The sequence below is a fragment of the Schistocerca serialis genome, unplaced genomic scaffold, assembly GCF_023864345.2.
Source record: "Schistocerca serialis cubense isolate TAMUIC-IGC-003099 unplaced genomic scaffold, iqSchSeri2.2 HiC_scaffold_1393, whole genome shotgun sequence".
In the NCBI taxonomy this organism is placed as follows: domain Eukaryota; kingdom Metazoa; phylum Arthropoda; class Insecta; order Orthoptera; family Acrididae; genus Schistocerca; species Schistocerca serialis.
In genome coordinates, this window is record NW_026047617.1 from 6,259,732 (window position 1) to 6,275,666 (window position 15,935).

Sequence of the window (15,935 nt, forward strand, 5' to 3'; positions counted from 1 at the left end):
GGTATACAGTAAACCTGAAGTGAAGCATCGGATTCTAAAACTGGACTCACAGGAGAGGTTCAAATCGTAGAAAGTGAGAGTGTCAGTCCTCTTGTACGTAAGTCGGCATTGTGTCTTTTGTATTCAATTCGGATGCAATTTCTGTGTTTCATCGTCAATAAGATGGTGCAAGGGAAACAGTAAACCTGAAGTGAAGCATCGGAATCTAAAACTGGACTCACAGAAGAGGTTCAAATCGTAGAAAGTGGGAGTGTCAGTCCTCTTGTACTTAAGTCAACATTGTGCCTTTGGTATTAAATTCGAATGCAATTTCTGTGTTTTATCGTCAATGAGAAGGTGCAAGGTATACAGTAAACCTGAAGTGAAGCATCGGAATCTGAAACTGGACTCACAGGAGAGGTTTAAATCGTAGAAATTGAGAGTGTCAATCCTCTTGTACTTTAGTCGACATTGTGCCTTTTGTATTCAATTTGGATGCAATTTCTGTGTTTCATCGTCATTAAGAAGGTGCAAGGTACACAGTAAACCTGAAGTGAAGCATCGGAATCTAAAACTGGACTCACAGGAGAGGTTCAAATCATAGAAAGAGAGAGTGTCAGTCATATTGTACTTATGTTGGCATTGTGATTTTTGTATTGAATTCGGATGCAATTTCTGTGTTTCATAGTCAATACGAAGGTGCAAGATATACAGTACACCTGAAGTGAAGCATCGGAATCTAAAACTGGACTCACAGGAGAGTTTCAAATAACAGAAAGTGCGAGTGTCAGTCCTCTTTTACTTAAGTCGGCATTGTGCCTTTTGTATTTAATTCGGATGCAATTTCTGTGTTTCTTCGTCAATCAGAAGGTCCAAGGGATACAGTAAACATGAAGTGAAGTATCGGAATCTAAAACTGGATTCACAGGCGAGGTTCAAATCATAGAGAGTTAGACTGTCAGTCCTCTTGTACTTAAGTCGGCATTGTGCCTTTTGTATTAAATTCGGATGCAAACTCTGTGTTACATCGTCAATAAGAAGGTCCAAGGGATACAGTAAACCTGAAGTGAAGCATCAGAATCTAAAACTGGACTCACAGGAGAGGTTCAAATCATAGAAAGAGAGAGTGTCAGTCATATTGTACTTATGTTGGCATTGTGATTTTTGTATTGAATTCGGATGCAATTTCTGTGTTTCATCGTCAATAAGAAGGTCCAAGGTATACAGTAAACCTGAAGTGAAGCATCGGAATCTAAAACTGGATTCACAGGAGATGTTCAAATCATAGAAAGTGAGAGTGTCAGTCCTCTTTTACTTAAGTCAGCATTGTGCCTTTTGAATTAAATTCGGATGCAATTTCTGTGTTTCATCGTCAATAAGAAGCTCCAAGGGATACAGTAAACCTCAAGTGAGACATCGGAATCTAAAACTGGACTCACAGGAGAGGTTCAAATCATAGAAAGTTAGAGTGTCAGTCCTCTTGTACTTAAGTCGGCATTGTGCCTTTTGTATTAAATTCGGAAGTAATTTCTGTGTTGCATCGTCAATAAGAAGGTGCAAGGTATACAGTAAACCTGAAGTGAAGCATAGGAATCTAAAACTGGACTCATAGGAGAGGTTCAAAACGTAGAAAGTTAGACAGTCCTCTTGTACTTAAGTCGGCATTGTGCCTTTTGTATTCAATTCGGATGGAATTTCTGTGTTTCATCGTCAATAAGAAGATGCAAGGTATACAGTAAACCTGAAGTGAAGCATCGGATTCTAAAACTGGATTCACAGGAGAGGTTCAATTCGTAGAAAGTGAGAGTGCCAGTCCCCTTATACTTAAGTCGGCATTGTGCCTTTTGTATTAAATTCGGATGCAATTTCTGTGTTTCATCGTCAATAAGAAGATGCAAGGTATACAGTAAACCTGAAGTGAAGCATCGGAATCTAAGAGTGGACTCACAGGAGAGGTTCAAATCGTAGAAAGTGAGAGTGTCAGTCCTCTTGTAGTTAAGTCGGCATTGTGCAATTTGTATTGAATTCGGATGCAATTTCTGTGTATCATTGTCAATAAGAAGGTCCAAGGGATACAGTAAACCTGAAGTGAAGTATCGGAATCTAAAACTGGACTCACAGGAGAGATTCTAATCATAGTAAGTTAGAGTGTCAGTCCTCTTGTACTTAAGTCGGCATTGTGCAATTTGTAATGAATTCGGATGCAATTTCTGTGTTTCAGCGTCAATAAAGTGGTGCTAGGTATAAAGTAAACCTGAAGTGAAGCATCGGAATCTAAAACTGGACTCACAGGAGAGGTTCAAATCATAGTAAGTTACAGTCTGAGTCCTCTTGTACTTAAGTCGGCATTGTGCCTTTTGTATTAAATTCGGATGCAAACTCTGTGTTTCATTGTCAATAAGAAGGTCCAAGGGATACAGTAAACCTGAAGTGAAGCATCGGAATCTAAAACTGGACTCACAGGAGAGGTTCAAATCATAGAAGGAGAGAGTGTCAGTCATCTTGTACTTAAGTCGGCATTGTGATATTTGTATTGAATTCGGATGCAATATCTGTGTTTCATCGTCAATAAGAAGGTCCAAGGGATACAGTAAACCTTAAGTGAAGTATCGGAAACTAAAACTGGACTCACAGGAGAGGTTCTAATCATAGTAAGTTAGAGTGTGAGACCTCTTGTACTTAAGTGGGCATTGTACCTTTTGTATTAAATTCGGATGCAAACTCTGTGATTCATCGTCAATAAGAAGGTCCAAGGGATACAGTAAACCTGAAGTGAAGCATCAGAATCTAAAACTGGACTCACAGGAGAGGTTCAAACCATAGAAAGAGAGAGTGTCAGTCATCTTGTACTTAAGTTGGCATTGTGATTTTTGTATTGAATTCGGATGCAATTTCTGTGTTTCATCGTAAATTAGAAGGTCCAAGGTATACAGTAAACCTGAAGTGAAGCATCGGAATCTAAAACTGGACTCACAGGAGAGGTTCAAATCATAGAAAGTGAGAGTGTCAGTCCTCTTTTACTTAAGTCGGCATTGTGCCTTTTGAATTAAATTCGGATGCAATTTCTGTGTTTCATCGTCAATAAGAAGGTCCAAGGGATACAGTAAACCTCAAGTGAGGCATCGAAATCTAAAACTGGACTCACAGGAGAGGTTCAAATCATAGAAAGCTAGAGTGTCAGTCCTCTTGTACTTAAGTCGGCATTGTGCCTTTTGTATTAAATTCGGATGCAATTTCTGTGTTTCATCGTCAATAAGAAGGTGCAAGGTATACAGTAAACCTGAAGTGAAGCATCGGAATCTAAAACTGGACTCACAGGAGAGATTCAAAACGTTGAAAGTTAGACAGTCCTCTTGTACTTAAGTCGGCATTGTGCCTTTTGTATTCAATTCGGATGCAATTTCTGTGTTTCATCGTCAATAAGAAGGTGCAAGGTATACAGGAAACCTGAAGTGAAGCATCGGAATCTAAGACTGGACTCACAGGTGAGGTTCAAATCGTAGAAAGTGAGAGTGTCAGTCCTCTTGTACTTAAGTCGGCATTGTGCAATTTGTATTGAATTCGGATGCAATTTCTGTGTTTCATCGTCAATAATATGGTGCTAGGTACACAGTAAACCTGAAGTGAAGCATCGGAATCTAAAACTGGACTCACAGGAGAGGTTCAAAGCATAGAAAGTTAGAGTGTCAGTCCTCTTGTACTTAAGTCGGCATTGTCCCTTTTGTATTAAATTCGGATGCAATTTCTGTGTTTCATCGTCAATAAGAAGGTGCAAGGTATACAGAAAACCTGAAGAGAAGCATCGGAATCTAAAACTGGACTCACAGGAGAGGTTCAAATCGTAGAAAGTGAGAGTGTCACTCCTCTTGTACTTAAGTCGGCATTGTGCCTTTTGTATTAAATTCGGATGCAATTTCTGTGTTTCATCGTCAATAAGAAGGTGCAAGGTATACAGTAAACCTGAAGTGAAGCATCGGAATCTAAAACTGGACTCACAGGAGAGATTCAAAACGTTGAAAGTTAGACAGTCCTCTTGTACTTAAGTCGGCATTGTGCCTGTTGTATTCAATTCGGATGCAATTTCTGTGTTTCATCGTCAATAAGAAGGTGCAAGGTATACAGGAAACCTGAAGTGAAGCATCGGAATCTAAGACTGGACTCACAGGAGAGGTTCAAATCATAGAAAGTTCGAGTGTCAGTCCTCTTGTACTTAAGTCGGCATTGTGCCTTTTGTAATAAATTCGGATGCAATTTCTGTGCTTCATCGTCAATAAGAAGGTGCAAGGTATACAGTAAACCTGAAGTGAAGCATCGGAATCTAAAACTGGACTCACAGGAAAGGTTCAAATCATAGTAAGTTAGAGTGTGGGTCCTCTTTTACTTAAGTCGGCTTTGTGCCTTTTGTATTAAATTCGGATGCAAACTCTGTGTTTCATTGTCAATAAGAAGGTCCAAGGGATACAGTAAACCTGAAGTGAAGCATCGGAATCTAAAACTGGACTCACAGGAGAGGTTCAAATCATAGAAAGAGAGAGTGTCAGTCATCTTGTACTTAAGTCGGCATTGTGATTTTTGTATTGAATTCGGATGCAATTTCTGTGTTTCATCGTCAATAAGAAGGTCCAAGGTATACTGTAAACCTGAAGTGAAGCATCGGAATCTAAAACTGGACTCACAGGAGAGGTTCAAATCGTAGAAAGTGAGAGTGTCAGTCCTCTTGTACTTAAGTCGGCATTGTGCAATTTGTATTAAATTCGGATGCAATTTCTGTGTTTCATCGTCAATAAGAAGATCCAAGGCATACAGTATACCTGAAGTGAAGCATCGGAACCTAAAACTGGACTCACAGGAGAGGTTCAAATCATAGAAAGAGAGAGTGTCAGTAATCTTTTACTTAAGTCGGCTTTGTGCCTTTTGTATTAAATTCGGATGCAATTTCTGTGTTTCATCGTCAATAAGAAGATGCAAGGTATACAGTAAACCTGAAGTGAAGCATCGGAATCTAAGACTGGACTCACAGGAGAGGTTGAAATCGTAGAAAGTGAGAGTGTCAGTCCTCTTGTACTTAAGTCGACATTGTGCAATTTGTATTAAATTCGAATGCAATTTCTGTGTTTCATCGTCAATAAGAAGGTCCAACGGATACAGTAAACCTGAAGTGAAGCATCGGAATCTAAAACTGGACTCACAGGAGAGGTTCAAATCATAGTAAGTTAGAGTGTGTGTGCTCTTGTACTTAAGTCGGCATTGTGCTTTTTGTATTAAATTCGGATGCAAACTCTGTGTTTCATTGTCAATAAGAAGGTCCAAGGGATACAGTAAACCTCAAGTGAAGCATCGTAATCTAAAACTGGCCTCACAGGAGAGGTTCAAATCATAGAAAGAGAGAGTGTCAGTCATCTTGTACTTAAGTCGGCATTGTGATTTTTGTATTGAATTCGCATGCAATTTCTGTGTTTCATCGTCAATAAGAAGGTGCAAGGTATACTGTAAACCTGAAGTGAAGCATCGGAATTTAAAACTGGACTCACAGGAGAGGTTCAAATCATAGAAAGTGAGAGTGTCAGTCCTCTTTTATTTAAGTCGGCATTGTGCCTTTTGAATTCAATTCGGATGCAATTTCTGTGTTTCATCGTCAATAAGAAGGTCCAAGGGATACAGTAAACCTGAAGTGAAGCATCGGAAGCTACAATTGGACTCACAGGAGAGGTTCAAATCATAGAATGTTCGAGTGTCAGTCCTCTTGTACTTAAGTCGGCATTGTGCCTTTTGTAATAAATTCGGATGCAATTTCTGTGCTTCATCGTCAATAAGAAGGTGCAAGGTATACAGTAAACCTGAAGTGAAGCATCGGAATCTAAAGCTGGACTCACAGGAGAGGTTCAAAACGTAGAAAGTTAGACAGTCCTCTTGTACTTAAGTCGGAATTGTGCCTTTTGTATTCAATTCTGATGCAATTTCTGTGTTTCATCGTCAATAAGAAGGTGCAAGGTATACAGTAAACCTGAAGTGAAGCTTCGGAATCTAAAACCGGACTCACAGGAGAGGTTCAAATCGTAGAAAGTGAGAGTCTCAGTCCCCTTGTACTTAAGTCGGCATTGTGCCTTTTGTATTAAATTCGAATGCAATTACTGTGTTTCATCGTCAATAAGAAGGTGCAAGGTATACAGTAATCTTGAAGTGAAGCATCGGAATCTAAAACTGGACTCACAGGAGAGGTTCAAATCGTAGAATGGGAGAGTCTCAGTCCTCTTGTACTTAAATCGGCAATGTGCCTTTTGTATTCAATTCGGATGCAATTTCTGTGTTTCATCGTCAGTAAGAAGGTGCAAGGTACACAGTAAACCTGAAGTGAAGCATCGGAATCTAAAACTGGACTCACAGGAGAGGTTCAAAGCATAGAAAGTTAGAGTGTCAGTCCTCTTGTACTTAAGTCGGCATTGTCCCTTTTGTATTAAATTCGGATGCAATTTCTGTGTTTCATCGTCAATAAGAAGGTGCAAGGTATACAGAAAACCTGAAGAGAAGCATCGGAATCTAAAACTGGACTCACAGGAGAGGTTCAAATCGTAGAAAGTGAGAGTGTCACTCCTCTTGTACGTAAGTCGGTATTGTGTCTTTTGTATTCAATTCGGATGCAATTTCTGTGTTTCATCGTCAATAAGAAGGTGCAAGGGAAACAGTAAACCTGAAGTGAAGCATCGGAATCTAAAACTGGACTCACAGGAGAGGTTCAAATCGTAGAAAGTGGGAGTGTCAGTCCTCTTGTACTTAAGTTGGCATTGTGCCTTTTGTATTAAATTCCGATGCAATTTCTGTGTTTTTCGTCAATGAGAAGGTGCAAGGTATACAGTAAACCTTAAGTGAAGCATAGGAATCTGAAAATGGACTCACAGGAGAGGTTCAAATCGTAGATATTGAGAGTGTCAATCCTCTTGTACTTTAGTCGACATTGTGCCTTTTGTATTCAATTTGGATGCAATTTCTGTGATTCATCGTCAATAAGAAGGTGCAAGGTATACTGTAAACCTGAAGTGAAGCATCGGAATTTAAAACTGGACTCACAGGAGAGGTTCAAATCATAGAAAGTGAGAGTGTCAGTCCTCTTTTACTTAAGTCGGCATTGTGCCTTTTGAATTCAATTCGGATGCAATTTCTGTGTTTCATCGTCAATAAGAAGGTCCAAGGGATACAGTAAACCTGAAGTGAAGCATCGGAATCTAAAATTTGACTCACAGGAGAGGTTCAAATCACAGATAGTGAGAGTGTCAGTCCTCTTTTACTTAAGTCGGCATTGTGCCTTTTGTATTTAATTCGGATGCAATTTCTGTGTTTCATCGTCAATAAGAAAGTCCAAGGGATACAGTAAACCTGAAGTGAAGCATCGGAATCTAAAACTGGACTCACAGGAGAGGTACAAATCATAGTAAGTTAGAGTGTGAGTCCTCTTGTACTAAAGTCGGCATTGTGCCTTTTGTATTAAATTCGGATGCAAACTCCGTGTTTCATTGTCAATAAGAAGGTCCAAGGGATACAGTAAACCTGAAGTGAAGCATCGGAATAAAACTGGACTCACAGGAGAGGTTCAAATCTTAGAAAGAAAGAGTGTCAGTCATCTTGTACTTAAGTCGGCATTGTGATTTTTGTATTCAATTCGGATGTAATTTCTGTGTTTCATCGTCAATAAGAAGGTCCAAGGTATACTGTAAACCTGAAAAGAAGCATCGGAATCTAAAACTGGACTCACAGGAGGGGTTCAAATCATAGAAAGTGAGAGTGCCAGTCCTCTTTTACTTAAGTCGGCATTGTGCCTTTTGAATTAAATTCGGAAGCAATTTCTGTGTTTCATCGTCAATAAGAAGGCCCAAGGGAACCAGTAAACCTGAAGTGAAGCATCGGAATCTAAAACTGGACTCACAGGAGAGGTTCATATCATAGAAAGTTAAAGTGTCAGTCCTCTTGTACTTAAGTCGGCATTGTGCCTTTTCTAATAAATTCGGATGCAATTTCTGTGTTTCATCGTCAATAAGAAGGTGCAAGGTATACAGTAAACCTGAAGTGAAGCATCGGAATCTAAAACTGGACTCACAGGAGAGGTTCAAAACGTAGAACGTGAGAGTGTTCTCTCCTTGTACTTAAGTCGGCATTGTGCCTTTTGTTTTAAATTCGGATGCAATTTCTGTGTTTTATCGTCAATGAGAAGGTGCAAGGTATACAGTAAACCTGAAGTGAAGCATCGGAATCCAAAACTGGACTCACAAGAGAGGTTTAAATCGTAGAAAGTGAGTGTGTTAGTCCCCTTGTACTTAGGTCGGCATTGTGCCTTTTGTATTAAATTCGGATGCTATTTCTGTGTTTTATCGTCAATGAGAAGGTGCAAGGTATACAGTAAACCTGAAGTGAAGCATCGGAATCTAGAACTGGACTCACAGGAGAGGTTTAAATCGTTGAAATTGAGAGTGTCAATCCTCCTGTACTCTAGTCGACATTGTGTCTTTTGTATTCAATTTGGATGCAATTTCTGTGTTTCATCGTCAATAAGAAGGTGCAAGGTACACAGTAAACCTGAAGTGAAGCATCGGAATCTAAAACTGGACCCACAGGAGAGGTTTAAATCGTAGAAAGTGAGAGTGTCACTCCTCTTGTACATTAGTCGGCATTGTGCCTTTTGTATTAAATTCGGATGCAATTTCTGTGTTTCATAGTCAATAAGAAGGTGCAAGATATACTGTAAACCTGAAGTGAAGCATCGGAATCTAAAACTGGACTCACAGGAGAGGTTCAAATCACAGAAAGTGAGAGTGTCAGTCCTCTTTTACTTCAGTCGGCATTGTGCCTTTTGTATTTAATTCGGATGCAATTTCTGTGTTTCATCGTCAATAAGAAGGTCCAAGGGATACAGTAAACCTGAAGTGAAGCATCGGAATCTAAAACTGGGCTCACAGGAGAGGTTCAAATCATAGTAAGTTAGAGTGTGAGTCCTCTTGTACTTAAGTCGGCATTGTGCCTTTTGTATTAAATTCGGATGCAAACTCTGTGTTTCATCGTCAATAAGAAGGTCCAAGGGATACAGTAAACCTGAAGTGAAGCATCGGAATCTAAAACTGGACTCACAGGAGAGGTTCAAATCATAGAAAGAGAGAGTGTCAGTCATCTTGTACTTAAGTCGGCATTGTGATTTTTGTATTGAATTCGGATGCAATTTCTGTGTTTCATCATCAATAAGAAGGTACAAGGTATACTGTAAACCTGAAATGAAGCATCGTAATCTAAAACTGGACTCACAGGAGAGGTTCAAATCATAGAAAGTGAGAGTGTCAGTCCTCTTTTACTTAAGTCGGCATTGTGCCTTTTGAATTAAATTCGGATGCAATTTCTGTGTTTCATCGTCAATAACAAGGTCCAAGGGATACAGTAAACCTGAAGTGAAGCATCGGAATCTAAAACTGGACTCACAGGAGAGGTACAAATCATAGAAAGTTAAAGTGTCAGTCCTCTTGTACTTAAGTCGGCATTGTGCCTTTTGTAATAAATTCGGATGCAATTTTTGTGTTTCCTCGTCAATAAGAAGGTGCAACGTATACAGTAAACCTGAAGTGAAGCATCGGAATCTAAAACTGGACTCACAGGAGAGGTTCAAAACGTAGAAAGTTAGACAGTCCTCTTGTACTTAAGTCGGAATTGTGCCTTTTGTATTCAATTCAGATGCAATTTCTGTGTTTCATCGTCAATAAGAAGGTGCAAGGTATACAGTAAACCTGAAGTGAAGCATCGGAATCTAAAACTGGACTCACAGGAGAGGTTCAAATCACAGAAAGTGAGAGTGTCAGTCCTCTTTTACTTAAGTCGGCATTGTGCCTTTTGTATTTAATTCGAATGCAATTTCTGTGTTTCATCGTCAATAAGAAGGTCCAAGGGATACAGTAAACCTGAAGTGAAGCATCGGAATCTAAAACTGGACTCACAGGAGAGGTTTAAATCATAGTAAGTTAGAGTGTGAGTCCTCTTGTACTTAAGTCGGCATTGTGCCTTTTGTATTAAATTCGGATGCAAACTCTGTGTTTCATCGTCAATAAGAAAGTCCAAGGGATACAGAAAACCTGAAGTGAAGCATCGGAATCAAAAACTGGACACCGAGGAGAGGTTCAAATCATAGAAAGAGAGAGTGTCAGTCATCTTGTACTTAAGACGGCATTGTGATTTTTGTATTGAATTCGGATGCAATTTCTGTGTTTCATCGTCAATAAGAAGGTCCAAGGTATACAGTAAACCTGAAGTGAGGCATCGGAATCTAAAACTGGACTCACAGGAGAGGTTCAAATCATAGAAAGGTAGAGTGTCAGTCCTCTTGTACTTAAGTCGGCATTGTGCCTTTTGTATTAATTTCGGATGCAAACTCTGTGTTTCATCGTCAATAAGAAAGTCCAAGGGATACAGAAAACCTGAAGTGAAGCATCGGAATCAAAAACTGGACACCGAGGAGAGGTTCAAATCATAGAAAGAGAGAGTGTCAGTCATCTTGTACTTAAGACGGCATTGTGATTTTTGTATTGAATTCGGATGCAATTTCTGTGTTTCATCGTCAATAAGAAGGTCCAAGGTATACAGTAAACCTGAAGTGAAGCATCGGAATCTAAAACTGGACTCACGGGAGAGGTTCAAAACGTAGAAAGTATAACAGCCCTCTTGTACGTAAGTCGGCATTGTGCCATTTGTATTCAATGCGGATGCAATTTCTGTGTTTCATCGTCAATAAGAAGGTGCTAGGTATACAGTAAACCAATAGTGAAGCATCGGAATCTAAAACTGGACTCACAGGAGAGGTTCAAATCGTAGAAAGTGAGAGTGCCAGTCCCCGTGTACTCAAGTCGGCATTGTGCCTTTTGTATTAAATTCGGATGCAATTTCTGTGTTTCATCGTCAATAAGAAGATGCAAGGTATACAGTAAACCTGAAGTGAAGCATCGGAATCTAAGACTGGACTCACAGGAGAGGTTCAAATCGTAGAAAGTGAGAGTGTCATTCCTCTTGTACTTAAGTCGGCGTTGTGGAATTTGTACTAAATTCGGATGCAATTTCTGTGTTTCATCGTCAATAAGAAGGTGCAAGGTATACAGTAAACCTGAAGTGAAGCATCGGAATCTAAAACTGGACTCACAGGAGAGGTTCAAAACGTAGAAAGTTAGACAGTCCTCTTGTACTTAAGTCGGAATTGTGCCTTATGTATTCAATTCTGATGCAATTTCTGTGTTTCATCGTCAATAAGAAGGTGCAAGGTATACAGTAAACCTGAAGTGAAGCATCGGAATCTAAAACCGGACTCACAGGAGAGGTTCAAATCGTAGAAAGTGAGAGTCTCAGTCCCCTTGTACTTAAGTCGGCATTGTGCCTTTTGTATTAAATACGAATGCAATAACTGTGTTTCATCGTCAATAAGAAGGTGCAAGGTATACAGTAATCTTGAAGTGAAGCATCGGAATCTAAAACTGGACTCACAGGAGAGGTTCAAATCGTAGAATGGGAGAGTCTCAGTCCTCTTGTACTTAAGTCGGCAATGTGCCTTTTGTATTCAATTCGGATGCAATTTCTGTGTTTCATCGTCAATAAGAAGGTGCAAGGTACACAGTAAACCTGAAGTGAAGCATCGGAATCTAAAACTGGACTCACAGGAGAGGTTCAAAGCATAGAAAGTTAGAGTGTCAGTCCTCTTGTGCTCAAGTCGGCATTGTGCCTTTTGTATTAAATTCGGATGCAATTTCTGTGTTTCATCGTCAATAAGAAGATGCAAGGTATACAGTAAACCTGAAGTGAAGCATCGGAATCTAAGACTGGACTCACAGGAGAGGTTCAAATCGTAGAAAGTGAGAGTGTCATTCCTCTTGTACTTAAGTCGGCGTTGTGGAATTTGTACTAAATTCGGATGCAATATCTGTGTTTCATCGTCAATAAGAAGGTGCAAGGTATACAGTAAACCTGAAGTGAAGCATCGGAATCTAAAACTGGACTCACAAGAGAGGTTCAAAACGTAGAAAGTTAGACAGTCCTCTTGTACTTAAGTCGGAATTGTGCCTTTTGTATTCAATTCTGATGCAATTTCTGTGTTTCATCGTCAATAAGAAGGTGCAAGGTATACAGTAAACCTGAAGTGAAGCATCGGAATCTAAAACCGGACTCACAGGAGAGGTTCAAATCGTAGAAAGTGAGAGTCTCAGTCCCCTTGTACTTAAGTCGGCATTGTGCCTTTTGTATTAAATACGAATGCAATTACTGTGTTTCATCGTCAATAAGAAGGTGCAAGGTATACAGTAATCTTGAAGTGAAGCATCGGAATCTAAAACTGGACTCACAGGAGAGGTTCAAATCGTAGAATGGGAGAGTCTCAGTCCTCTTGTACTTAAGTCGGCAATGTGCCTTTTGTATTCAATTCGGATGCAATTTCTGTGTTTCATCGTCAATAAGAAGGTGCAAGGTACACAGTAAACCTGAAGTGAAGCATCGGAATCTAAAACTGGACTCACAGGAGAGGTTCAAATCGTAGAAAGTGGGAGTGTCAGTCCTCTTGTACTTAAGTTGGCATTGTGCCTTTTGTATTAAATTCGGATGCAATTTCTGTGTTTTATCGTCAATGAGAAGGTGCAAGGTATACAGTAAACCTGAAGTGAAGCATAGGAATCTGAAACTGGACTCACAGGAGAGGTTCAAATCGTAGAAATTGAGTCAATCCTCTTGTACTTTAGTCGACATTGTGCCTTTTGTATTCAATTTGGATGCAATTTCTGTGTTTCATCGTCAATAAGAAGGTGCAAGGTACACAGTAAACCTGAAGTGAAACATCGGAATCTAAAACTGGACTCACAGGAGAGGTTCAAATCGTAGAAAGTGAGAGTGTCAGTCATCTAGTACTTAAGTCGGCATTGTGCCTTTTGTCTTAAATTCGGATGCAATTTCTGTGTTTCATAGTCAATAAGAAGGTGCAAGATATACAGCAAACCTGAAGTGAAGCATCGGAATCTAAAATTTGACTTACAGGAGAGGTTCAAATCACAGAAAGTGAGAGTGTCAGTCCTCTTTTACTTAAGTCGGCATTGTGCCTTTTGTATTTAATTCGGATGCAATTTCTGTGTTTCATCGTCAATAAGAAGGTCCAAGGTATACAGTAAACCTGAAGTGAAGCATCGGAATCTAAAACTGGACTCACAGGAGAGGTTCAAATCATAGTAAGTTAGAGTGTGAGTCCTCTTGTACTTAAGTCGGCATTGTGCCTTTTGTATTAAATTCGGATGCAAACTCCGTGTTTCATTGTCAATAAGAAGGTCCAAGGGATACAGTAAACCTGAAGTGAAGCATCGGAATAAAACTGGACTCACAGGAGAGGTTCAAATCATAGAAAGAGAGAGTGTCAGTCATCTTGTACTTAAGTCGGCATTGTGATTTTTGTATTGAATTCGGATGCAATTTCTGTGTTTCATCGTCAATAAGAAGGTCCAAGGTATACTGTAAACCTGAAATGAAGCATCGGAATCTAAAACTGGACTCACAGGAGAGGTTCAAATCATAGAAAGTGAGAGTGTCAGTCCTCTTTTACTTAAGTCGGCATTGTGCCTTTTGAATTAAATTCGGAAGCAATTTCTGTGTTTCATCGTCAATAAGAAGGCCCAAGGAGTACAGTAAACCTGAAGTGAAGCATCGGAATCTAAAACTGGACTCACAGGAGAGGTTCAAATCATAGAAAGTTAAAGTGTCAGTCCTCTTGTACTTAAGTCGGCATTGTGCTTTTTCTAATAAATTCAGATGCAATTTCTGTGTTTCATCGTCAATAAGAAGGTGCAAGGTATACAGTAAACCTGAAGTGAAGCATCGGAATCTAAAACTGGACTCACAGGAGAGGTTCAAAAGCGTAGAAAGTGAGAGTGTTCTCTCCTTGTACTTAAGTCGGCATTGTGCCTTTTGTATTAAATTCGGATGCAATTTCTGTGTTTTATCGTCAATGAGAAGGTGCAAGGTATACAGTAAACCTGAAGTGAAGCATCGGAATCTAAAACTGGGCTCACAGGAGAGGTTCAAATCATAGTAAGTTAGAGTGTGAGTCCTCTTGTACTTAAGTCGGCATTGTGCCTTTTGTATTAAATTCGGATGCAAACTCTGTGATTCATCGTCAATAAGAAGGTCCAAGGGATACAGTAAACCAGAAGTGAAGCATCGGAATCTATAACTGGCCTCATAGGAGAGGTTCAAATCATAGAAAGAGAGAGTGTCAGTCATCTTGTACTTAAGTCGGCATTGTGATTTTTGTATTGAATTCGGATGCAATTTCTGTGTTTCATCATCAATAAGAAGGTACAAGGTATACTGTAAACCTGAAATGAAGCATCGTAATCTAAAACTGGACTCACAGGTGAGGTTCAAATCATAGAAAGTGAGAGTGTCAGTCCTCTTTTACTTAAGTCGGCATTGTGCCTTTTGAATTAAATTCGGATGCAATTTCTGTGTTTCATCGTCAATAAGAAGGTCCAAGGGATACAGTAAACCTGAAGTGAAGCATCGGAATCTAAAACTGGACTCACAGGAGAGGTACAAATCATAGAAAGTTAAAGTGTCAGTCCTCTTGTACTTAAGTCGGCATTGTGCCTTTTGTAATAAATTCGGATGCAATTTCTGTGTTTCATCGTCAATAAGAAGGTGCAACGTATACAGTAAACCTCAAGTGAAGCATCGGAATCTAAAACTGGACTCACAGGAGAGGTTCAAAACGTAGAAAGTTAGACAGTCCTCTTGTACTTAAGTCGGAATTGTGCCTTTTGTATTCAATTCAGATGCAATTTCTGTGTTTCATCGTCAATAAGAAGGTGCAAGGTATACAGTAAACCTGAAGTGAAGCATCGGAATCTAAAACTGGACTCACAGGAGAGGTTCAAATCGTAGAAAGTGAGAGTGTTAGTCCCCTTGTACTTAAGTCGGCATTGTGCCTTTTGTATTAAATTCGGATGCAATTTCTGTGTTTTATCGTCAATGAGGAGGTGCAAGGTATACAGTTAACCTGAAGTGAACCATCGGAATCTAAAACTGGACTCACAGGAGAGGTTTAAATCGTAGAAATTGAGAGTGTCAATCCTCCTGTACTTTAGTCGACATTGTGCCTTTTGTATTCAATTTGGATGCAATTTCTGTGTTTCATCGTCAATAGGAAGGTGCAAGGTACACAGTAAATCTGAAGTGAAGCATCGGAATATAAAACTGGACTCACAGGAGAGGTTCAAATCGTAGAAAGTGAGAGTGTCAGTCCTCTTGTACATAAGTCGGCATTGTGCCTTTTGTATTAAATTCGGATGCAATTTCTGTGTTTCATAGTCTATAAGAAGGTGCAAGATATACTGTAAACCTGAAGTGAAGCATCGGAATCTAAAACTGGACTCACAGGAGAGGTTCAAATCACAGAAAGTGAGAGTGTCAGTCCTCTTTTACTTAAGTCGGCATTGTGCCTTTTGTATTTAATTCGGATGCAATTTCTGTGTTTCATCGTCAATAAGAAGGTCCAAGGGATACAGTAAACCTGAAGTGAAGCATCGGAATCTAAAACTGGACTCACAGGAGAGGTTCAAATCATAGTAAGTTAGAGTGTGAGTCCTCTTGTACTTAAGTCGGCATTGTGCCTTTTGTATTAAATTCGGATGCAAACTCTGTGTTTCATCGTCAATAAGAAAGACCAAGGGATACAGAAAACCTGAAGTGAAGCATCGGAATCAAAAACTGGACACCGAGGAGAGGTTCAAATCATAGAAAGAGAGAGTGTCAGTCATCTTGTACTTAAGACGGCATTGTGATTTTTGTATTGAATTCGGATGCAATTTCTATGGTTCATCGTCAATAAGAAGGTCCAAGGTATACAGTAAACCTGCAGTGAGGCATCGGAATCTAAAACTGGACTTACAGGAGAGGTTCAAATCATAGAAAGGTAG